The 26,027-nt window shown below is 44.8% G+C and overlaps 1 long non-coding RNA gene across 1 annotated transcript in view; it reads left to right on the forward strand.

Annotated features, from left to right (window-relative positions):
- The first annotated feature begins 6,030 nt into the window (after positions 1 to 6,030).
- Positions 6,031 to 26,027, forward strand: part of LOC141573854 (uncharacterized) — a 29,825-nt gene continuing 9,828 nt past the window's right edge. The window contains exon 1 of the long non-coding RNA XR_012500182.1: positions 6,031 to 6,176. This is a non-coding gene — a long non-coding RNA (uncharacterized LOC141573854). The remainder of the gene's footprint in view (positions 6,177 to 26,027) is intronic.

Raw genomic sequence — 26,027 nt, forward strand, 5'->3', positions numbered from 1 at the left:
CAGCCTGTAAAAGGGGAATATGTACACTTCCCAAGGTAGTTCTGAGAGACAACGCCTGCGGGTGCTTGGTTCCCAGAGCAAAAGAAAACCCAGCTCCGCGTGGGGACAACGGGTGTGATCCCCATAGGGGTTCTGCAGAGGCATCGGCTGGAGGGCTGGACCAGGGAGGTAAAACTTGAGCTGCGGGCCTTGAAGGGTTACAGAATGGTACAGAGGCAGGACTGCCGCCTCCTTCGGGGTGCCCCAGAAGTAAAGCTTTTTCTCTCCATCTCCGCTACTCCCCTCCCCTCTCCAGATCCCTACCTACTCTCTGCTCCTCCTGTCCATCTGTCTCCCTCCACTTTTCCCCTCCTCTCCTCCTCCCCCATCTTCACCCTCCCTCGATGCCCCAGCCTCTATCACAGAACCAAGAGAGGATCTCTGGCCCTCCTGCACATGCGCAGTTGGTGCCAGCTGGACCGCGGGTTGAAAGCTCCAGCTCCGAGCTGGGAATCGGCCACAAAGTCTTCTCAGCTCTGTCGCTCGGTAGGCCTTTGGCTCCTGCCCAAGGCCGGGGCCTCTGGCTGTGGAAATGCAAGGTGGGGGGGTCCCGGGAAAGGGCTCAGGCGGCTGCGGGAGGGCGGTCCTCATGTCAAAGCCCGCGAGGGAGCGAGTCAGCGTGTGTTCAGCTGAATTGCTCGGGCCAGACCCCTCTGCCCGCGCCACCTACCCCGGCGCCCCGGCCACAGCTGTCCAGGGCCAGGTGTGCACTTGCCGCTTCTCGCCCCAGCCAGGCTCCCCTCAGTCCACGGCTGGCGACCCCTTCCCCTCTCCCGCCCGCGAGTTCTATCCTCCCGGGCTTCCTCTCCTTGGCCGCTGGCTCGTCCCTGCCCCTGGGAGGACTGTGTCCCGGATGGGCGGGTTCTGCGGACCCAATCGGGGGGCGGGCGGCTGGGGCTGGGGCTGGCCTCCGAGCAGGGCTGCAGCCCGCGTCCCCCCCCACCCCGCTTTCCCTGCACTGTGACCCCGGGGCTGCCCTCCTCTCCCTTTCCAGCTCCATGAGGACAAGCTCAGCGGCATGCGCACTGCTCCCCGTGCTTAGAGCCTCCGGCTGTAAAGCCCAGTTTCTCCTGGTGGAGTCTGGAAAAGTGAGCGCCAGTGCTGAGGGAGTTTCCGTCTCCCCCCTCAGTGTTTCTGCCCCAGGTAAGTACCTTGAACAATTTCAGGTGTTATGATGGCGGTGCTTGTTGATGTCACGTGTTTTTATAGTGCCAGGAATTACAGTGTTGAAAGCATGGCTTGGCTCAGTTAAAAATGAGCTGAAGGCATGAGGCTGTGTCATGCTCCTTCCTTCCCTTTCCCAGGGTGAAACGTGTGACAGTCGATTTTAAAAACATAGTTACAGTCCCTAACTAGCCCAGCCCAGCTAGTGTGTGTTAACAGGAACAGCACCACCAGAGGCGTTGGAGACCCAGGGACATTGCAGTCCTAAAAATCTCCTGGCACAGTTTAGTTTGTTTTGGTTTTTTGTTTTTCTTAAATTGTGGGATAGACTAGTTGTATGGAGGGAAAAATAATTGTCAAGGAATATTTTTTCATATAACAGCTTTATTGTGATATTGTTCACACACTGTGAAGTCCACCCATTTAAATGGTACAATTCAGCAGCTTTTAGCATATTCACAGTGGTGCAACCATTATTATTCCAGAACGTTTTCATCACTTCAGAAAGAACAGTGGAAATGAATGACCTATCCACCCCTCCCCAGTGGTGGTTCTAAAGAAGTTTCTTGGCTGTTCCTGACCATAAATTAACTTGTTACATTCCATGAAATATCTGGTAGTAATTCTAATCAGAATTGCATTGAATCTGTCTATCAAAACAGGAAGAATATATGTCTTTATGGCATAAACTTCTTCTACCCATGAATATATCTGGGACCCTATCTTTTCAACTCTCCATAGCCTGGCCCATGGGAAGTCCTCACTAATTGTTGGGCTTGTGAATGATGAGATTCTATACATCATTAGTTGCCACTGTAGCCTTTCACAGAAGAGAAAAGTAACCTCAGTGAAGCCAAGTGACTCTCTGATGGTCAGAAAGAGTGACAGTCAGTGCTGGAGTGATCCAGAGGACTTGGTGCTTGTAACCAGAATTCTCCACCACCTACAGCTAAGGCGATAAGAGTGTTCTATTATTTTATCTTAATGGCGTTGATTTTATTTATACTTATTTTTTAAAATTATTTTTATTGAAGTGTAGTCAATTTACAATGTTAGTTTCAGGTGTACAGCAGAGATTCAGTTATAAACATATGCAAATGTATATACATATGTTTTAGATTGTTTTTAGCACAACTCATTACAAGAAATTGAATATAGTTCCCTGTGCTATATAGTAGGTCTTGTCATTTATTTTATATTTATTAATGTGTATCTGTTAATCCCCCCTTTCCTGCCTGCTAACCAGTTTGCTTTCTATGTCCATGAGTAGCATTTCTAGCAGCATCGTTTTTCCTATTAACATACGCTGGTTGACTGCTTTCAGCTTCAGTAATTCCATCTTATCTGTGGGCACTTTTCTTCTGGTGGGGCTTTATGTGGTTTGCAAACATGATAATAGAGATTTGTACTTGGGAGAACTCCAGGCCTCATGTAGTCCCTGGAACAGAGTGCCCACTGAGTTGATGCTTGAACTGGGAAAAAAGCAGAGTAAATGTTGGAATTTGCACAATGGTTGAGACTTCCAGGTTCCTATAACCTGTTTAGCCCACCTTAATATTGGCTGCACCCATACTGGGTAATTTGGTGGAACTTCATGTTATGGTGGTGTAGAGACAGGGCCTTGTATGCTTCTTCTCTTTCCTTTTTCTAACACTCATTCTCCTGGGCCTCCCAGATCCTCCCCCAGCAGTGCCCAGGGCTGGCTTGATGCTGCGCTGAAGCAATAATTGTTAATAAGGCCCTTTCCTCATCTCTTCTGAACTTCCGTTTCTTTCTCTGCACAATGAGGGCTTAGACTAGATAAGTGCTTTTCAGTTTCTTTTAAAGCCATGTTTCCTTTGAGAAACAGAAAATGCAAATCTCTCCTGCCATCCCAACCCTTTAGATTTTGATATGTCCTCCAGGGAGTGACATAGCTCTTTGTGAAAAATTGAAGTTATTGTGATTCCAGGTGGCACAGAAAAGACTCTTCAGAAATTTATTGCAGGGAAAGGGCAGGAAAGGGGCAGCATGTCACACTTTCTAGTGTGAGCACTGGAACAGGGGCTTGGGTTTAAATACGGTGTCTGACGTGGCCTCTCTCTAATCTTGTACAATATGATAAACTTCTCTACCTCAGTTTCTTAATGTGTCAAGTTGGGGTGATAATATTTTAATGCTTTTGTGAAACATTATACACATAAGCCATCTGTGTCTAGGTAGAAACAAGACCTGCTAGGGAGTCAGGGATTTCTTTAAAAAAAAATCTTGTCCATAGCACTCTGTCGGTGTGGATTTTGAATTACCTGGAGGGCGAGGGTTGAGTCTAAAGTCCATCGTGGGACAGGTGGCCCATAGTTCTCTGTGCCCCAGATTGCCCCCTCCTCCCCAGTCCTCTTCCTCAGTCCAGGATGAAGTTCCCTAGTAGATTTACACAGAGGTCTTGTGGAAATGACTTTTCATTTTATTGTTTCACCAAGGAGGGCTGCCATCATGATCTCTGTGGTCAGGTTTTGGTGACCTGAAGGCTATGCAATTGGGGGTTTCTATTAAATAAAAAAATATTACAAATTGAAAATTAGAACAAGGGTGGTGACAGGGGCTCTTGGAAGTGGGGACCATTAGCTTTGTTAGCTTCAGGTGCAGTGGCCTTTGGCCACGAGGACCCATCCTCGTGCTCTGAAGTTGGAGGGATTAGTGGGTTCAGTGGGAATGTTAACTGAGTGTATCTCATGGGCTAGGCATTGTCGTACTTGTACTGTGTGTTCCTTATTTGAGACAATGAGCTCATTTAACCTCAATAGCCTCTTTAAAATATTAGACTTTTTATTTTGAGATGTAATGTATGTTCCCCTGTCCTTGTAGGAGATAATATGCGGAGGGCCTATGGACCCTTTGCCCAATTTTCCTTAATGGTTCCATCTTGCAAAGTTGGGGTACAATTCATTACTGACTCACTAACCCTTTGAGGTTTGTGTTATTGCCCTCATTTCTATCTATGATTAAACTGGGGCTTAGAGAAGCACACAGGCCTGCCCAGGTCACCCACATGTTTAGTGTGTAGTCGGGTGTAACGTGGGCTTGGGATTTCCAGGAAGTACCATTATGATGGTCTGTGGCAGGGAGCAGCATTCACTTTGCTTGTTTATTCATTCATTGAACAAACATTTATTGAGTAACCTCTGTGGGTCAGATGCTTTCACAGGCTTATCTGATTCTTCAGCAGTACTGAGAATCAAGTATTGTTTTGTTTTTTTTAATCTGAGAAAATTAACCCTGAGAGTTTATAACACCCCTCAAAGGAAATATAGCTCATAAAGGAGGGATAGTAAATTTCTACAGTCCCACCTCTTTATGCAGGTGGTACCCTAGGCATTTTACATTTGCAAACTTCCGTAATCCAGATATATTCTTGTAAGGCAAGGATTTTTTTTTTAATTGAAGTATAGTCGTTTACAATGTTGTGTCAATTGCAAGGTGTTTTTTGAATTTTGAATTAAAAAATATTTTTTGAGAAGGGTAATTAGGTTTATTCATTTGTTTCATTTTTTAAAATGAGGTACTGGGGATTGAACCCAGGACCTCGTACATGCTTTGTATGTGCTCTACCACTGAACTGTACCCTCTTCCCCAAGGCAAGTTTTCTTATCCATTATTCTGCAGTTTAGGAGTTCAAATAAATTGGTGTTGAAATCCAGATCTTTTGATCCTACTGCGATTCTTTTCTTTATAATCTGCTGAAGGGGGTGGGGAAAGCAGTTCCTTTGTTCATTTCTTTATTCAGCAGTGTTGAGCACTGACTTTGCATCAGGGTATTGCTAGGTGCTTGGAAACAGTAAACAAGAGATGACCCTTCTGTGCAGGGGCAGGAAGCCTAGACCAAAAGCTGTGTAACGTGATCCGAGCTATGGTAACCATGTACAGACTCTGAGGAAAAAACTGTACCCGCGGCTTTGCTTGTCCTTCCCTTGCCTTCTGTCTGGTACACACCAGGTCACCGCAACCCAGAGGCGCCCGCAGCCCACTGCACAATATTTACCTCGATCTTCTCTCCCTTCTCTGCAGGGCCTGCAACATGAGCATCCCTGACTATGTGCAGTGTGCTGAGGAATACGAGACTCTCCCCGTGGTCTTCCAACCCGTGGGGATCATTTCAGAGGAGAATTTCTTTTGCATCTATAAACGAATCTCCTTGGTGAGCCAGATCAGCCCGTGCGGCTCCCAGTGGGCACTCTGTATCCACTACAGGCACCACTATGCGTTCGAGAATGCGTGGAGTGACTTCCAGACCCACCGCACGGTTGTGGGCCTTGTCACCATTACCGACTGCCTCTCGGCCAAGGCCTTCGAGAAGCTCCATGTGCAGAGGAGCTGTATGGCACCACGCTTAATGACTCTCAGCTTTTTGTCTTTGTGCTGCATGGGGAGGTAGCCGAGCAGCCGCGCACCGACGTGGCCTTCAAACTACGAGGCCTGCAGGGTGGTGGAGAAGAAGATCGAGGACTTCACTGAGTCACTCTTCATCTTGCTAAAGTCCAAGTGGCTGGATGGGACCCCAACAAGTCTGGGGAAAGGATCCCCCTCCTCTGCACCTTGTTTGAGAAGGAGGACTTCATGGGACTGGACACAGACAGCAGGTAAGTCTACCTGGAGGCCCGGCCACCCTGGCTGTGTGCCGGGTTCCTTCCCTACATCCAGGAAGGGATCAGCAAGGAAGAGGGCTGTCTTGTAGCCAAGGGCCGAGGGAGGTGCAGCCCGACGGTTTACAGACATTTAAAAGTGAATCTGCCTTTGTTTCAGAGAGATCCTTTTAGGGTCAGTGTGGAGACTTCCTCCCGCTTTTCAGCCAAGACCCCTGGTGGGACCTCTGGAGTTGCTGTCCAATAGAGTAGCCACAGCCACTGATGCTATGAGCGCTGGGGAAGAGGCTGGTCTGAGCTGAGATGTGCTGTAGGTCAAATGCACATCAGACGCTGAGACTTGTCTAGTAAAAAGTATGTAAACTATCTTGTTATTTTCATATATTGTTTACATGTCAAAATGATAGTATTTTACATACAGCAGATTAAGTAAGATCTGTTCTTAAAATCAGTTTCTAGTATCTGTTTTTTGTTTGTTTGATTGGTTCTTTGTTTACTGTTTTAAATGTGGCACTGGGAAGCTTTCTTTACATGGCTCTCATTTCAAATTTGTTAGGCAGCGTGTCCTGGGACAGTCTCATCCCTTTGCTTATAGATGAGATGCTGAATCCCGAGAGGCCGAACGAGTCGCTGGTTGAGCTGGGTCTGGAGCCGGTGTCTCCTGCCTCCCAGGCCCAGCACCTGCTGGGTTCAGGCCCTCTCTTCCTCCCCGACAGCCAGCATGCCAAGTTAGGACATCAGAAACACCTCCAGGGAATTCCGGATGAACTCCTTATGCAGGGAAAGGCGTATCACGGAGTATGAGACTAAGCAGGGAAAGATTCATCCTCACTTTGTCCCTGTGATTAAGTCAACGGACCCACTTTTGCCTTGGAAGTGCAGACGAGCTCTCCTGGGTTTACTACCCCCCACATTCTGCTCTGTTTCCCCGTGTATCTATCATGCTTTCCCTCGGTCAGAAGAGGTGAGATGCCTTTGCCCAGAAGTAGTCCCCCTTTGCTGGGGAGATTGAGGGAAGCTGTGCCCCCACGGCCTACGACCTCGGGCCTTGAGTCTGGAGGGCACTCATGGCGGTACCACAGGTGACGGTCGGAGGACATGGTACGTGCTGCCGGGTTCGCTGTGGAGGCGGTGCTCTGTGATTCTTGAACTTACCTAAGATCAAATCCTACTTTCTGGTTGTTGGTAAGTTGGAGGAGAAAATGCCAGAGAATTGATAAAAAGAAAGTCCAGACCAGCTCTGTGAGTGAGAGGCACAGGGGGCCCGAGTCCCACTTGCATGTGGTGCCTGGCGGGCTCTGGATAAATTTTCTGTTCCTCCCGGACATACCTCTATGACTTTAGTAAGGGGTGAGACATGTAGTAGCCATGATCTGTATTTGTCCTCGCAGGGCCCTGTGATCTACACGCCCGCACCCCCTTCTGCTCCTTGGGGATGAGGTGGCAGGTTTAGGTGTTTGGGCACTGCTATGGGCACAGCTGCCAGCATAGGGCTACACCGAGGCTGGCTCCGTTCACCTCACATGTCACCTCCTGCTGAGCCCCCAGGCGTTAGTCAAGGTAGCTGCATCAGTGCAACGTAAGCAGGGACCATGTTCTCCCCCTGGACAGACTGGTGGGTGAGCAGTGGAAGCCTGGAGTCCTGCCCAAGCCCCATGGCTAGTGCCTCCTCTTTGTCATAGGAGGCACTGGTGACATTTTTGCTCAGCAACTGTTTGGTTCTGAGTCTGCAGACCCACCAGAGAATGCCAGCTTGTTTTTGCCTTTTGAAGTCTGCCCTTGGGATTTGGCGGAGTAGCTGGATGTGTGCTTAGCCCATAGTGTTGACACTGTCACCATTGTTTACCCAGAAACTCGTATACCACGCATGGCTCTCGGCATCAAAATACAGCAGCCAATTCAACTCCCTCCTGGTGGATCTGTCTGTTTTGTTACCATAAGGGCTTAGCCAGCATCTGAACGTCAGTGAGATAACGCGGCCAGTGAGCTCGGGTCAAGCACGTTCTCCTCCAGTCACTTTTACTCCATTGTTGCTTTTACTATTCCACAGTCATTAATTTTTAAAACAATGCTTTGGTTCAGGAGCAGAGACTAATTCTCTCCTGCTACTCTCGTTGGGAGTGAGTAAAACTGTCCAGCCTGTAATGCGACCACATTTTGTGGCTTAAAATCTGCCTAGATGCATGTATGTGGAGTTTTGGTTAGGGGCACTGACCACGTTGGGGTCCCCAAGCAGCGTCGCTCCCCTCAGGCCCCTGCCTTCCCTGGAGCAGGAGGTGAGGGTGGGTCTCACCGTCCCCGCATCCCTGGCCTCACACACTCACGTAAATTCTTGTACATGCTGTCAAAGTCATTCTTGTTTTTGTGTGTTTCTAATTTTCGCTTGTTCCTCTTTTCCTTTTTCTTTATTCCTTTTTCTCTTGTACCACGCAGTTGCGTCTGAAAAGGTGGCTGTGCATATCCTGCATTGGAAATAGCTAGATCGCCCTCCGTGCTGTCTCCATTGCTTTAAGGAGCAGAAACTTTTCAGCTGCCTTGTTCCATGCATTATCCTAGTCATCTTGTTATTTTCTAATTTTTTTGAATATTTGATTTGTTAGCACATCACCCACTGGTGTTTGATACCTGTTAAAATCTTTGCTTTGAGGAACCTGTTTGGTCCTCCTTATATTTGGTGACAAATGCACCCTTATTCAATTAGTTTGATTGTTTTGAAAAAGTGAGCTGCGAATTGATTTAGGCAGCTGTTGAGGAATTCATTTCATGGAGTATTTAATCTTGTCAAGTCAAAGTCTGCAGCATCTTGCTCGATTCCTGCTTTTACACAAACGTGCTCAGCACGCGGTTCCTGGCTGTCTCTGCGTGACGTGCGTGACGGCGCTCCCTGACCGGCGGTCACTGGTGAGGAAGCGGCAGGCTCGGGGGTGAGCAGCTGCAGGGGACATTGTTGGTGTAATCAGTCACCGTTTGGTTATTTTTTTTTTTTTTTTGCATTCAACTTCCCCGTGCCATTTACTATATTTTGCCTTCATAAAGGGGCAGAAGTGGGTCTAAAATCCATGCCACTCTTTTGTTCCCTTTACGAGGCTGGTTTTTCTGAGTATCAGGACAACATGGCCTTCTAAGTAGCTGGCTCACATGGATCTGGTGGACACAGGGACTGTTAAAGGGACCGTAGCTTCCTCTCTGCTCCAGCCAGTGGGCATTCAGAGCCGGGTCTGTGGTTTGCCTCAGCAGCCATGCAGGCCTCCCTGCACCGGCCTTTACTTTTAACCCATGTTGGCATTAAAGAGCTGACTCCATGTTTGTTGCAGCTGACGTCCCCCACTGACGGCCGTGTCGTTAGTTTGCGGTAGTGAGTCTCCAACCCCCAGTCAGCCATGAAGGAAGATGCTTTGGCCAATCTAAGACCTTGGATTCTCACCCCCACCCTTGTTCATCTCACCCAGTGGAAGGTTTTGGCCACCACCATCATGCTGATCATGAGGCCTTGTTTCTCCTTTCATGCTCTAGTCCAAATGTAGACACTTCATCCTTCACTGACTTGGTCTCGCTTGAGATAGGCCAGACATTCTGAAAGAGTCCATCACATTCTCGGGGGGGAACAGAACAGAAGTTAATCTCGCAATTAGAAGGAGTCTAGGCTGTCCGGGTTGGCAAATGTAGGCTGGGATCTGTGATTGGCGGGCTGTGCCCTGGACACAGGCCTTTCCCGTGGCTCCCGAGGGCCCAGGGGTCAGAGTGAGGACAGCCTTGCTTGGGCTCCTCCATCCTCATCTGCTCAGTGGCAAGTGTGTCTGCTAATAGGAGCTCCACCAGACCTCGGGACCTTCAAAGCTCAGATCACGGGAGAACTTTGAGTCCCTTCTCCAGGGCCTCCTTTGTGAGAATCCAGTGCCTTCTGAGGTGACCGGCGGCAGGAGATGCCTCCCCCTCCAGGGAGCACCGTTCGGAGGACTGTGACTCAGTGCACCTTGCTGTGAGCTTGTGGGGATCCGGCCGTGGTCCCTGCAGAACCAGACTTGAGATGGGCTTAGCGATGGAAATGACAGGACTAATATTCCAGGCCAGGGCTGGAGGGAGGGAACAGGGGAAATTGAATGTGACCTCAAACACCTAGGTGAGTGCTGGGTCTGTTACTAAAATGGGGAGCATGGGAGGTACCTTCCAGAAATTGAATTCCAGAGTAAATGGTGGACATGAGGCATTTTTAAGATGACATTTTTCGTCCAAGTTTGGACTTCATAGAGGCACTCGGGTCTATGAGCCTGGGGCTGAGTTGAAGGAGCCGGACTAGAGATACACGTTGGGAGTCGTCATTCTTAGCTGGTGTTCACAGCCGTGCATGTGAATTAGATCATCTTGAGAGCTGCAGACTGAGGCTGAGGCGGGGCAGGGCTGTGCCTGGGTTGGAGGAAAGCCCAGACCATGCAGCGTTGGTGTGTCAGTCAGCGGCGTTTGGGATTTTCAGGGCAATCTCATTTATCCTTAAGGGGCCGGGGGGTGAGCAGGGCCAGCCAGGAAGAAATCTGAAGGGAGGGTCGTGGCCATGTGTGTGTCTTGGGAAGATGCAGAGTCTGCAGGGTCCGGGAGGGTAGACTCCTCAGAAGCTGGAGTTGGATTGGGGCGTGGGTTGAAGGTAGTCACACTAACATATCAGGGAGGGAAGTAGGCCTAGGGAGTCCCCGCTCTTCCTGACTCGCTTTCCAATGAACAGAAGGCAGACAGAGGATCTGAGGTGAGAAGGGATGGGCGCTGGGAGAGGAGCCAACCTGGAGAATGGTGCTTGAAAAATTGTGGAATAGTCTCCCTGCAAAATAGAGGTTAAAAAAATCCAGACTCTTAAGAACATTGATAGTGACTGGGGAGGAGGCAGTTGTTTTTCTGGCCTCCTAAGGGTAAGGCATGTATCCAGGGATACACAGAATATTCGGGCAGTCTATTCCGGGCATTTGGTACCGGGTAAAAAGCACAAGTTTAAAGGGGGACAAGGGCAGCAGAGGGAAACTAGACAGGCCCCGTGTCAGGTACCAGTCGGCCACCCTACTTGCGTGTTGCATTCACATCCATGCTTCCCAGGTGGGCGGTGGCAGCCCCCTTTTGCGGATTGGCAAGCCTTCTCAGAGGGGTTAAGTTATTGGTCCGTTTAGAGGGTAGTATGCTGTAACAGGATTCAAGCAGGGCCTTGTCAGACTTCAAGTGTGTGTTTTCTCTACTAATTCCGGTACCTCCCTGTTGTATGTGAAATGGTGAAGTGGGTCAGTTTTGGGGCCTTTCAGAAAAAGTACGATTTAAATGCCTCAGGACTGATTCACAAAGCTCAGTGTTCTTTGATGGTTCGGAAGCACCGCAGTGCTTTTCGCTCCACAGAGGTAAGGTCTTACTCCTTTGACGATGAAGTGGTTGCAAATGATGTACAGGTGCAAAACCAGACTTAGCAGCTTCTGAAGGGACACTCTCCAGTTCTCCCTTGATAGTCTTTCTTCTACGGGATGTAGCTGTGCTGCAGCATAGGCCTGAGCTCTCCGTATGGATTGTGGGTTTGATATCCAAATTTAGCATAAAACAGTCAGATGAAGAAAATCAATGTTCACAATTTATTTTTGGGTTTCATTAGACAAGATTTACTATCAGGTAATGGCCCATATAGCTAATGCAATTGAGTACAGAACATTGAATTTCTTACTTTTTATTTAGAGTTTTCTTACTGCATAAGTTTGCCTGCTTTGGAACATCAGCTCCTCCACAATGGCGCTTGTCAGTTTGTTGGTGTGATTGCATTTACACAGTGAATGTAATCTGGGCTTCTTCAGCCCAAACTCTCCAGTGCAGAATCACGGGCTGTATCCATCTCTTAGTCATGCAAATACTTCTAAAATTATATGATGCCAGAAAAGAAAGAAAAGAGAGAGAGATTGCCTTTATCAAAATTCCTTTCAATTCTGACTGCAAACTGTTGTTGAGCTGCTCTGGTTTCCTTTGGATATGAATATATACATTTCTTTGCATGTAACCTGGGTTTTGGACTAGAACACCAAGCCCTTGCTTTCCGCAAGCCACAAAAATAGTAGCCAAATTGCACATGTGTGAAATATTTTATTCTTTTTCTGAGAAAGAATCCTTGAATTTGGGACTTCAGCTGTGATTTTTGCTTTCTGCTTCTCCCACCCCTCTTGTAATATCTCACTCCTTCCCAAGTGGCCCCCAATAGGTCGTGGTCCCAAAGGAGCAAGCAAACACCCAGTTGGTCCCCATGCAGTGCTGTTATAGAGGGAGCCCTGCCAAGACATAAATGATATTATCAGAGAGGGCTTCCTGGAAGAAATGGGCTCTACATTCAGTTGTGAAGACAGAGTAAGGGTCAGCCAGTAGAAAGCATGAAGACTGTGGCTCATGTGGCAGAGCAGCCTTGGTAGAGGCCTGGAGGCTTGTGCATTGGGGACTCGTGGAGAGTGCCATGTGTGGTCCAGGGTTGTGGGTGCCCCTGCTGGGGAGGACACTGGAGAGGGCCTGGGGTGGAGGGCTTTCGAAGAGCTTGGGTTTTACTAGAACTGACACAGGAGGCAGTGAAGGGTGTCAGCAAGAAGTGACCCTCAGGAAAGGTACTTCTGGTTTTGCTTCTGATATTCTACAGTAAGAAAGGTCTGGACGGACGAGAGCAGGTCTGGCTGTCCCTTTGAGACCCACCCCATCATTCATTTATTCATAACTCGCACACTTCTGAGTGTCTAGGGGAGAGAAGTTGGACCCACATTAGTAAGCAAAATATTCCTTGGGAGCTTAGCAGTGTCAGAAGTTGACTTAGCCTAGAATGTTCTAGGAACAGAAGAACAAATTGCGGAGGTTGGAGGGAGGGAAGGCTTCCTTGAGAAACAGTCAAAATGAGCCTGGAGGAAAGTGGGAAGTAGGAGCAGATCAGGGGGCCCTTGAGGTCACTGGGGACCTGGCTACTGAGGTGAGGATGGGCGAGCAGTTTCGGGGGTGGGGCTAGAACTCTACCAGGGAGCCGCTGAAGGGTTTGAAGTGGGGTGATGTAATCAAATTTATGCTTTGGGAAGGCTGCCTTGGCTCCGTGTGTGTGTGTGTGTTTGTGTGTGTGTGTGTGTGTGTGTGTGTGTGTGTATAGCGGGGAAGAGGGGGAGGGTGCCACCAACTGGGGAGTGACATTAGAAGACCATTCACAGGCTGGGAGGCCACAAGTGGGAGAGGGGCGTCGGGGCTGCTTGGGGACGGCAGGGGCAGTGTGGATGCCGGATTTCCTTATGGGGAGGGCTTGTTAGCTGGGCCGCCCTTGCGGCGCCTTTTGGCTTGAAGAAAACAGATGGGGGCCGCCAGGTGGACTTTCCTCTTCTCTTCTTCCCTGCCTTGTGTGATGATCTTAGCTCAGCCAACATTTGGAAGAGAAGAGCTAAGTTCCAGGGTAGCCCAGGTCTTTGTTGAGCTCGTCCGAGTGAGATCTGATAGGATTTATGTTTGTCTTCAGATCTACATGTTCACTTAGCTAGAAACGTCCTGTCTTTTGAATTTCCATAGGGGTTTTTACTCTTGATAAAGATTGCTTTCTTGGTGAGAGGAAATTTAATAGAGCTGTTGTCTTTCTCAAAAAAATCATATCTTTTAAGAACTTTAATATTCAAAAAACAGGAATATTTAAAAATGATAAAGTAAGGCTTTGGTGTAGTTTCTTTGGTTTCCTAGTTAATGTGGACTTAGAGCCTTTGCATTACTTAATAGCACATCCTTGTCAGTATTTAAAGGGCTGTTAGTGAGTGCACCAGGCCCCACCTCTCAAAACATCATTAAGGTTTGCTCTGAAATAGGTCATAAAAGTTTTGTTTGCAGAAGCCAAACACTTGGTTTATAATAAGAAGCATAGCTCCATTTATAAAATAATAATAGGTTCAAAATTAAGAAAGTGGAAGATAATTGAGTTTTTTAAAAGCTGAAACATAATCTTTCTTGTGCTAATGTTGAACTGGAAATTTCGAAAATAAAAATCCTACTGTAATATCATCTACGTGGAATACATATATGCTTTCCCGTTTGAAAAATAAGTGCGCAGTGGTTTCTGAAGTCAGGAGCATTCCAGCTCAGATACTGGCATTGATGGTTGCTGGTTTTCAATGGCAGATCCTAAATTTGCCTTCTTAGTCTTTTTTTTTTTTTTGTAGTGAGAGGGTTGAGTAGTGCTTTGCCAGCATGATTTTGGGGCAATTTGTGGGCAGATGTTGTGCACCAGCAGTGAGATATTTCCATGCATTTTATTTTCTGGACATCACCAAGGCACATGTGGGGTTTGTGCCTGCAGGCTGGGATGCTGCAGGACTACCTGGTCCATCACAGTTTTGTCCTGGAGCTGCTCCGGTCAGTGAATTATTTTCTGTGGCTTCGAGGTAAGGTGGTCTGATGCACATGATCAGATGTGTAGTTAAAGTGCTATTACATGAAATAAGAGAAACCTAGAAACATGAGGGAGGAGAATTGGCTGAGCTGATTTCGGTGGGGAGTCTTCTTAGGTGACTCCCTCCCCGTGATTCCTGCCAATATCCTCCCCAGCCCTGCACGGTAGTCCTGCCGAAGCAAGCATGCACTTTGCTCAGAAACGGACTGAATTTCCTTGTGCCTCTGTTTGTTGGCTTTTTTTTTTAAAGCACATCTTGCCCTTTGCTTAAATGCCATCCCTGCTAGTCACCTCTTACACTCATTCTTCTGGATGTCGTCCATATATAGCTGCTGAATGGATGAACTGAATGTAGTATCTCCATGTAGTGGAACATTATTCATACGTAAGGGTGAATAAAAAGGAAAAAAAAATAAAGGGGAAGATGAAAAAGGACACCTGTTCTGGGAAGTCCACCCTGACTGCTCAACCCACCCTTTTCCCTTTGAATCCCCACCCCTTATGCTCCACTCTACTCTTTCTGATAGTACTTACCACCTTCTAATAAACTTTAACGTTTCCAAAAAAAAAAAAAGAGAGAGATGCTGATACCTCTTCAACATGGAAAAGCCTTGATAATAGCATGTTAAGTGAAAGGAACCAGACATAAACGGCCACATATTGTTGACTTCAGTGATCTGAAATGCGCAGAATAGGCAAATGCAGAGGCAGAGAGCAGGTGATGGTTGCAAGGGGCTGGGTGGAGGGGGATTAGGGAATGACTGATAGTGACAGGGGGTTTCTTCTGGGATGATGGAGTGTTCTGGAAATAGATGGTGGTGAGGGCTGCACAACCGTGAGTGTGCAGAAGACTGCTGAGCGCTGTCTCTGGGAGTGCCTGTGGTTGGGGGCGGCTTTATTTTGTTCTCATCCGTGAAGAGTCATCTTGTGCTGAGGCCATTCTACTCCTGTGAGTGGTGAGGTTCAGAGACTTTGCAGAGTCATGTTTCTTTTCTCCCCCTTGCTGAGTGTAGGCAAAAAAGGTTTAAGCCTGAGAAAGTGCTCCATCTGCAGAAATGTCTTTCAGTTTGGCATGGTGTAAAAATCTTGAGAGCTTGTTAATCGTTGACGACAGTCTGTGAGGGGAAACAGCCCTTGAAGCCTGGGTGCGACCTGGAAGAGCCGCGCTTCCCTCCCTGACTTGGGTGGGGATTTCACCGCCGTTCAGGCAGTGAAGGGCCCAGACCCGAGAGCGGAGTTGACAATCGTGAATATTTACTTGTATTCGCTGCTTCATCTTGGATATTAATTTCAAGCTGATTCAGTTTGTGGCGGCAGCCTCATCCTACATCAGGAATTTGTAGTATCTGCTCTTTGAAGTGGAGACTAGACAGACTTTATTATTAAACAGTCTCCCTTGAATTGATATCTCAGATTCCTTTGTAAAAAGTAAAACAGCAGAAATACACACGTCCTTTAATGCCAGTCTGACCTGGATCGGTTTTAGTCTCTGTGCCTTAGTGGCCTTAACTGCGGGTGGGGAAGATGATAACAGTGCTTCCCTCAGAGGGCCTGGTGAGGGGGGAGTGAGAAGCACAAATTGAGGACTTACACGAGATGCTCGTGAATGTCCGAAATTAGTGCTCTTAGCCTGGTGAGGCCTCAGGAGCAGAGATGTCAGAACAGAGCATTCCTAGCCGGAGCTCGATCCGTGTTGGCAGCTGTTATGATCACTATCACCACTGTGGGTTATCAGGTAGGTTTAAGACTTGGTAATATGAATTCTTGAATAATGTTAAAAGACTAGACATCTCAGATCCAGTTTACATAGTTTTCAAGATTTCCTCTGAGAAATGGATGTTTTATTCCCCATCAGAAGTCTGAGTTGAGTCTCTAAAAAAATTCTGTATTCCTCCATCTTTTTGCTTTAATTCTCCATTTCTTAAAAAAAAAGTTTTTAAATGGAGTTACTGGGGACTGAACTTAGGGCCGCATACATGCTAAGCACATACTCTCCCAAATGAGGTATAATCTCCCCCATAATTCTTTCTAAACTTTACTTTCTTAGTATTCAGAAGTTAGAGGCCTCTAATTCTTTTTCTGGAGACTTGACCATGAACCTGTAAATCTATTATTAATGGACAAATCTTGGTTTATTAAAAAAATCAATAAAATATTCTGCAATCCATCCAAAAGAAAATGCTCATTGATTTAAATGTTTCTCCTTTATGGTGATTTCTACTTTCTTGTCTAGCTTAATTTATTAACAGCCATCCTCATCATCATAATGACCATACTCGCTCTGAGTGGACACCTGCCTAAGGCTAAAATGCATTCCTCATGTTTTACTTCATAGAAGGTGTTTGAGGGTAAGTATCAGTGTCTCATTTTTTGCAGCTGAGGGATTGAGAGATGGAGCAGCTTGTCCCAAATTACACACAGCTGGCAGTGGCTAGCTCAGTGCTGGAAACCTGGTTGCACAGGATGCATTTTTAATTGCTCCTATAATCAGCCTCCCATTGAGTGGTTTCCCGAACTCCTGTGACTCCATAAATGGCCAATTTTAGTGATCTCAGCCTGATGAGGACTTCAAAGGAGAGACACCAGTGAGAATGTGAGACAGAGTGGGATAAATTAAAATTGTACATTTTTACAAAAGTTTTATTCTCAGGTAATGACTTAAAAGTTAATTTTTTTTTAATTTTAGTGCTCTGTGAGCACTAAAAACAAAACATTAAAAATGATTATAGTGCAAAAGAGAAGTGGGCTTTGAAAGTCCAACCATTGCTAGTGATGTTACTTGCTTTTCTCTAGTGGCCCTTATTGACAGAAATACTTAGAAAGACTGAATTGGTTTTATGTAGTCTTAGTATGGAAGAAAAGATTGTCAGTGAATATTGTAAGTAAAATCATTACTCTTTTCTTTTCTGATGATGAATAGGGAAGTTGTTTTTATGGCTTAAGTACATTTCCTCATTTGTGAAATTTGAGTAATATCGTTTTCCTTGTCTGTGAGAGTTAGACGCCTTGTACACAAAGCACGCAAGAGGTGCTTAATAGAAATGTGCTGTCACAATGACAGATATTTTAGAAGGATCAACTCTGAATACTAAAGGGGGTGGCTTACTTCTGATGCATATTCAATATGTATATATATGATATATATGAATATGGCTTAAAGTAACAAGGATTCATTTATTTTTTTTAGTGCACTATGAAGTTTTAATGAAATCTTTATCATTCTATTGAGACAGGGACTAGTTAAATTGCCTTAAGCAGACGACCTTGAAGATTATTTACACAGAATGTGTATTGTTACAACTCAGAATTCATGTTGCCGTGTAACATCCACTCAGACATTTAAATTCGTGGATTCTGACCAGATCCACTAAGTTTAGAAAAATCAACATTTATCATTTTCAGAGAATAATCTTCTCTCTTTTGTGATTAAAGAAAATTTTGATCTTTTTTCCTGCACTCTTAACAGGTTTAAAATATCAAAACATTGATTTGACATTTAACTTTTTTAATAGAATAAATCTCATGCTGTTTTAATATGTAAATAAATGTTTTTGTATTTCAACAAACTTTTACGATTTCCTGGCTCTTTGAGAAGTATTTTGCAAGATACTTAGATTACCTACTGTTGGAAAAATACAGACGTTACTTTTATGAATATAGGCCTAGTAAAGATCTGTTGGTTTTTGCTACAGTGCAAGACATGAGGCCTAGGAGAGCTTTACTGCCGATTGCCAGGAGGACAGGTCCCAGGTCTCAGTCTCCCCTCCTGTAAACTGAAGAGGCTGGACTGGTTTCTTTCCTCCTCTAAGATGAGTTTCCATAAGCCTATGTCTTTTGTTTATATTCAGGAGTATTAGCAATATCAGATTAAATATTGAATACCCTTCCCTTACCCCAAAACAAAGTGCAGTATGTGCTAGAGAAGCTTTTAGTTATCTGATTCTCGTTTCTGATCCTACAGGCAATTTTGTGTTGCATGTTTCCCGGGAACCTGGAAGGTCTTTTTAGCCATAGGTGGCGCTGTTGCAACTTCTTACCATCTTAATTTTCCTGTTTGTTAAAGAAAGCTTAAACAACGTTATTTTATTTTGATTTCTTTGCTTAATGCTTCAGAATAGCACAGTCTCCATTATGTCTGTCTACCTGGAAAAATTATTCTGCTTATATCTTAGTTTTATTCTGTCATCTCGCTGTGAACATCTCAGACTTGCTGTGCAAACAATGGCAAAGTCGGCTTTTCTTCCAGTGCTAGAAACCAGTGAGCCGGGAATTTATAAAACAGCTAGAAGTGGCCTCTGGAGCACCTTAAAGCTGAAAAGTGTACTTGGTTCCCTGAGTATTGACCCCGCCGCTGTGTGTTAATTGGTGGTAGGAGATTTGGTACATATACGAAGGGGTGTAGTTTTTTGACTTTGGTTTGCGTGCACGTGCTGCCACTGAGACACGTGAGCCTAAGTCAGTTCGTTCTGAGATTTCCCTCGTCTGTGAGATGGGGATGCTCATATCTGCTTTGTAGAATTGTGAGAATTAGAAATTATGTAAAGTGTTTACCACAGTGGGTATGTCAAGAGGGCTCATAAACTTTAGCTACTGTTTTGTGAGAAGCCATCATTTGATAGTCTGGCAATTACTAAGAAACAGGAAAATAAGGAAAGCTGATTTTATGATGAAAGATATTTAAGGAGGTTCCATAGTTCCTATACCCATAATTTAGCATCAGCAAAGTCAGAACTGTTACACAATCGCCCTGAACCAACGTTAAGCCACAGAATTTTTTGTTACTTCAAATATGTTGGGGCTTAAGGGGATCCAATACTTATATGCATGTTGTCTCCAGCAGCCAACTGAGAGATGACAGAAAAGAGTAAGCAGGCGATATATGTCTTCTTTGTTACTGATGAAGCCACGTTCTCCATGAACTTCAGGGCTGTGGGAAAATGCGTGTCATTATACTGTGTCCCAGAAGTAGAGACTCACCCTGTCCCAGGTAACTCTGGGCCACAGCGAGCCTTCCCTTGAGAGGACCTGCCCCACCATACACAGGGCTGTCCTGCCATGGAGCTGAGCATCCCGAGTGCTTCCCAAGTGTGGCCAGAACTGGAAGGAAAGGAACGGTTTCACATACCCTGCTTGTCTCTCTGGACTCACACCTCCCCCTGTTAGTGTGACGAGGGCTAGCTGTGAGCCATGGGTCTGTGGTGTGGAGAAGCACTCTCCGTGGCCAAGAGGAGTGAGGAGGAGGCATCCCCTCCCTTAATTTAAACAGGTGGTGGTATGGAACAGAAGGGTGCTCCCCAAGAGTTTATAAAAGGAGAAATAAGGATTTTCTTTGGGACTTAGTCTAGCCAGGAAACACAGAAGATGATTAGAAAGGAGACTTGTAAATCACTTTAATATTAAGTTGACATTTGTTGAGCACCAATAATGTGCTACATTCTTTTCTGAGAGTTTTACAGAAATGAATCCTTCAATCTTCTCAACAATGGAGTAAGGAATGTTTGATTTTTATCCCAGTTTTACAGTGTGGAAACTGAGGCACACAGAGGGTAAGTTGGCCAAGGTCACAGAGCTAGTAAGTGGCAGAGCTGGTATTTAAACTCTTACTGTCTGGTTTTGAGGCTCCCACGGATGGGCTTTGGGTGTTTAGAGGTATCTGCATCCCTGGATCTCTGTACATCTGTGCATCACTTAGCCCAGAAAGGACAGAGAAAGTAGATTCACACAGTTGCTCACAGTCGTGTCTCGGCCAATGTCCACAAAGAGTGCACCGTGATTAGCGTTGTTTTCCAGGCAGTAGATCTGTTGGTATAACAGAAATTTAGTCCATTGAGTTAATCTAGAAATCCTTACTGCTCTGCTTCTGTCCATGTTTGCCATGTTACTGCCTGCCCATGGTTAGGCCGTGGAGGAGAAACTGTACTCATGGTTGAACTCTGATATTTCAGTCTGGTTCATAGTTTCACATATTCTGCTATATTAATAAGTTAAGTTTCTGGTTTTCTTGCATCAGTGTCTCGTGAGTTTGGTTAATGTGAAACCAGTCCATGGCAGCCCAGGGGTGCTGACGGTATAATTTCTGAGCATGTTTTGGCACTTCTACACATGCAGTCCTGACTGGAGGATGTTCGCCTTCCTCACTGATTTCTCCCAAGAGCAGGGTCCTATCCCATCCCTGGATGTGACGCTGGGAGCTCTCTGAGTAGGCCAGTCAGTGGCCAAGTCCACCAATCAGAAAATGATGAAGTACCCGGAAGTGGGTTTAATAGAAGAAAAGGGCTTCCAGGTAGTCCGATGGGCTGTTCGAGTCCTTTTGGTGAAAAGCTGTTCACTGTCTGCGGTTGAGCTGATTCTTTGCTGTTGAAAAGTCTGGATTAGATGAAGGGATTTTAAAAAGCAGAAAGGAGTGATTTCAGGTGGTACGTCCACACCGGTGAGAAGTGATGGATGACCGCCTGTGTGAGGCATAGACAGAGTCTTACAAACTTCATAAAACAGCTTTAAAAGCTCTGCCATCTGAGTGCACTTCATAAGGGGTCCAGACCATCACTGGTAACGCTGAGAGGGCAAATAACTGATGATGCCATAAAGGACATGGAGGCATCAAAAAGGTCTCAGTCATGTTCCCTTTTTAAAGAATGTGGCACAGTGTAATATATTTGAGCTGGTTTTTCACTGAACAATTTTTCGTGTTTTCTGGGTCTCCCAGCTCCCGAAGTTTCCACGCAGCTGCATGTCCCCTCGCTGCAGCTCTGTCAGCACTTGTCCTGGGCTGACGTGGTGTCACGGGGAGCAGGACGGTCAGTGTCCCCGGCTCCTCCGAGCTCCGTCTCTTCATCCCCAGTGCTGGGCTTCTCATCCGTGTCTACTTAGAAGGGTTGCTGAGAACCACACGTGATGGTTGTCAGGGGTGATTTGTGGTTGTCCCTGTGTTTGACATATAGTCAGTATTTGATAGAAACTCATGTTTTTTATTATAGTTCTGGCTTCTACATTGCAGTGGTTTTTAGTCTGCATTTTTTTATAACTTTTTTCTTATTTTTAAATAAGCACTTATTTTGGGGGGGGTGAATTACTGGGGATTGAAGCCAGCACATTGTGCATGCTAAGCAGGTGCTCTACAACTGAGTAATACCCACCCTCCTTGTCTGCACTTAAAAATAAATATTGCAATACACAAAATAGCTCTTAAACACCATCATGGGACCTATTTTCTGTATAGACAATTGAATACATATGCTATTTCAATAAGAATAAATGTTGGGACATACCTTTCTGAATCTGTTTACTTGTTTAAAAATGATCATAGCTAGTGATAAACACGAGTATTGGATCCAGCACTTCTTAGGATCTGCTTTGACATCATGGGAAATTACATTCTACAGAGAAGGCAAATTGGGTCTCATTGATATTTGGATGATTTAGCAGATGATCAAGTCTTTCAAAATTGACAGTTTTGTATTTTAAACTAACTGCAAAGTTATCTTCTAGAAGTTGGAATTCCTAAGCTTGTGAAGTGCTCAGTAATTCAGTGTGTATTTGTTTGTGTCTGTGTGAACGGGTTTGTGTGTGATTTCAGGAAGGTAGAAATAAGTTCCATGTAGCCCTCTGATACCTTCCTCCTCCAGTTCAAGATGTAGGCATATATATACACAAGTAAATTGATATTCTTTAGTCATTTGATATATTGGTGGGAATACGAGGTTCTCACACTTGTTTCAGAAGGGTTGGGGGGCATCAGGTTTGAAAACAGGAGGGGAAAGAGGCAGGGTGGCCCTTCATACTTTGTGCAGGATTTGAGAAACAGTAGCTTTTTTTTCTCTTTTATTCTAAAGCAAACTGGCGCTGAAATGTAACATACTATGACTCAGAATTGCTTTTTTGATAAGATACAAGTGCCTCAGAGTTTTCAAGGCAACATGAATGATGAAATCCGTTTTAGGAGTTATCATTAAAGTAGTGTTAATTTTCAAGTAAAAGGCTATAGCCTGTTCTTTCTTCGAAGGGTAAAAGACGTTCTCATTGATCCAAGTGCATGATCAATGTGCTTAGTTTCTTTGGGGTTTTTTTCTCTTTTTTTATGTGCTTGTTTCATTGTGGTTTGAATGAATGTTTAAAATTTCTGAATTTTGTTCTTTAGAACATGCTGATTTATCAGAACTGTTAAAAACCTGATTGACCTTTCATCGTTGTTTGGAGGGGCACCCTTTTGATATCTGTTGTCTGTTAAAGAGGGAAATTCTTCCTCTAGCCTGCAGATCATTAAGTGAATGGTTTGCAATGTGCCTTTAAAATTCTTTGAATGCTTTGAGCATGCTTGTCTAGTGAATTTTGAATTGACTCATAGTAATGACTTTGCTTTGATTCTGTGGCTTTTGCTCCTCTCCGCAAGAATTTGAATTCTCTGTTGCATTTTGTATACGTGTTCTTAACAGGGGAAGAAATTTTACATTTTTTACAAAGGTGGGTTTTCCTATCCCCTCTGAATGCCTTCTATAATTGATACAACAAAAATCTGTTATTGCAGTGCTTAAATTATTTCATAAACTAATTTTTGGCTTAATCAGAAGCAATGAGAAAGAGTGATAATAAAAAATATGAAAACCTTCCTTCCTTTGAAGAATAGAAATCAGGTGTCAGGCTCACGCATGTTTTGTGCTTGACACACTTACTTTCATGTCACTGTGTATCATGATTCGGAGATGGAGTTGCTTCAGGTTTTATAGATTTTTGTTTTAACATTTTTGTTGAATTCTTTCTCCAGGCTGATGTTTCCTGTTGGGTTTGTGGAAAGTGTAGAAGGGAAACAAATTCTTTGTTTTAATTTCAGGAGGCCTGAGTTGCTGATGAGAAAAGAGTTGAGGGTGGGCTGAGGAACAGAGTGACACTCCCTCTCCTCCAGGCTGAAATTGATGAACAATAAAATCAATTAAGTGTATCGGTATTTGACCAATTGAAGTTAGCCAGCTCAAACTGGCAAGTTATGCGCAATGGAAAGTACTGAATTCACCTGCAGAATTAGGTACTTTGCCAATTAGAAGCAGCTTAGAGCAATCAGAAAAATTAGTTCATAGGATGAGGTATAAAGAATGTAATATCTTCTATTTCTGAAACTATTCTTTGTTAAGTTGTGTAGAGCTAAAATTAAGTTTCAAGTGCCAGGAGTTAAGAGTCTGGGTGGTTCTGTGGGATCGTTATTCAGGGATGTGTCTAGATCCTGCTAGAGTGTGTGAAGCTGACAGGAAAAGACCCAGAGCTAGGATTTGTTATCCGAGGGTGTCCTCCATAATGGTTCCATAATGGTTACATGTGGGAGCCCAAGATTAGGTTAACAAATTGTAACAGAACCCAGCCGCCTGTCAATGTTCAGAAGAAAAATGTGTGTTTAGTAACTGCTTTGCAAGCAGGAGCCTGTGCATCCTCACTCCTGTCTCCTTGCCTTAAAAAGCAGAGGCAATGCTTTGCTTGCATAGTTGATGCTTTAGATAGCACTCTGCTCATTTCAAAGCAAGGACCCAGGCCCTCCGCTATAAAAGCTGGGCTTGTGTGCTTTTAGATAGTCTATTATCCCCAAAACAAGGACCTGGCTGGTCTCGTGGTCTGCTTTGTAATTCACATATCTAAAGAATGTATCTTATTCCCCTCACCCCATGACTTCCCTAAAGATACACTAAGCCTTTGTACTCATTGTGGATTCTACAATCTCTGTCTCCTCCAGTCTTTCCTCAAGTTCCTGCTTACTATCACACAACTGTTAATGACTTTTTCCTTTTGTTAAACACAGTAAATATAGGAGCATTTGAGAGCATCGTGGAGTTGGCTCCCTACACCTTCTCTTTTTCTGGACTTTTCCCACAGAGTCTTGAAAAAACATTCCGTGTCGGTACGACTTCTGCCAGCCATAACCCACAGTTCCAGGTGAGAATGATGCAGGCTTTATCTCTCCTACCCAAGGGAGAGAGAGAAGAGAATTGAGATCTGCTCCCTTGTGGTCCCTTCCTTCCCCAGGGCCACTCCAGTTCACCTGCAGCCTTCTGGCCTCTGCTGTCAGGGCCTCTGTCCCAGGACTGACTGCAGCCATTTTTTGCCTTGCCAACATTTCCTGTGCCTTTAAGAAGTTGGTCTCTTCTCTGCAATTCAATCCTGGCAGATGTGATGGTAGTCAGCGTGCTGGTGGGCAGTCACCTGGGGACTCCCAGGAGCCATGCTGATTCTCCTGAGTCTCTCATTCGGGGTTACAGAACTGTCGAGCACCGGAGGAAGCCCATTCACGTGAGGGCAGTGCAGCATTGCATCACTTTCATTTTATTTTTGAAATTTCAGTGGAGAAATTATTTGTAGCAAACTGTTCCAGTTTTTTGGCTGACTGCTTTCCTCACCACCATTTCCTTGTCGGATGTGGTGCTTGTTTTAAGAACCAGGTTTCTTCTCTGGTTATTTCTAGCAGGTGGGCTTGCAGAATCCTTGATCTGCATTTGAAGCAGAATGCTTCATCTTGATGTCAAACTGATTTTCTTCATTCTGAATATTTCGTATACACTCAGCAACTGTTTCAAGTGAACTGCTCTTGTCCAATTTCGGTTAACTCACATTTGCTGATCTCCTGCTTTCATGCTGAGGGCAGTTTCTTCTTCCTGTAATAAAAGTTAGCAATTTGCATCTACTATGGGAAGGTACTGGCCCGAGGTGCTTTTATTCTTAACAGTTTTAATACAATTCACCCATTAAAATTTACACCGGTTTTTACTCTATGCCAAGAATTGTGCATCCCAGTCAATCTTAGAATATTTTCATCCTCCTAACAGGAAACCCTGTATGTATAAGCACTCATTCCCATCTTCCCCATCCTCCCCCAGCCCCAGGGAGCCACTCTTCTCACTCTGTGGATTTGCCTGTGCTGGACATTTCATGTAAATCGAGTCAATTCATGTAAATGGAACCGTCTATTGTGACTGACTTCTTTCACACTGAGTAACGTTTTCAATGTTTGTCCACGTTGTTGCCTGGGTCAGTACTCCATGCTTTGCTATTGCTGAATAATATTCCACTGTATGGCTGGGCCCCTCTGTTTACCCATTCATCAGGTGATAGGCATTTTGTTTGTTTCTTCTTTTTGGCTGTGATGAATAATGGCACCGTGATCATTCCTGTAGGAGTTTTTATGTGGACGTTTGTTTTCAGTTCTCTTACGTGTGTGCACACAGAGCAGAATTGCTGGGTCATTCAGAAACCAACTGTTCAACTCTCTGAAGTCCTGCCAGGCTGTTTTCCAAAGTAGCCACGCAGCGTTACATCTCACCAGCAAGGGCTGCTATCTCTGATTCCTGTGTGTCCTCATTAGTTCTTGTTATTCTTTTTTTTAAATATAACCTAATGTAGTGAGTGTGAAGCGGTTTCTCCTAGTGGTTTTGACATGATTTCCCTTACAGCTAATGATTTTGAACATCGTTTCATTGTGCTTATTGGCCATTTGTATATTTTCCTTGAAAAATACTATTTCGGATCCTTTATTCATTTTTTTAATTTAGTTGTCTTTTTTGTTGAATTGTAGGAGCTCTTTTTTATTTGGAGATACAAATTCCTAATCAGATAAATTATTTGAAAATATTTTCTCCTGAGTGTTGTTTTTTCACTTTCTGGATGGTGTCCTTTGAAGCGAAGTTTTAAATTTGATGAACTCAAATTTATCTCTGTTTTCTTTTTTCCTTGTTCTTTTGGGGCAATATTTAAAATCTGAGGTATTTGATTTAAAATTTACATATAAAATATCTTAATTCTTAGGACCTTCCTAGGAGACGGGTGCTGTT

The sequence above is a fragment of the Camelus bactrianus genome, chromosome 18 (assembly GCF_048773025.1).
Source record: "Camelus bactrianus isolate YW-2024 breed Bactrian camel chromosome 18, ASM4877302v1, whole genome shotgun sequence".
NCBI classification, from domain to species: domain Eukaryota; kingdom Metazoa; phylum Chordata; class Mammalia; order Artiodactyla; family Camelidae; genus Camelus; species Camelus bactrianus.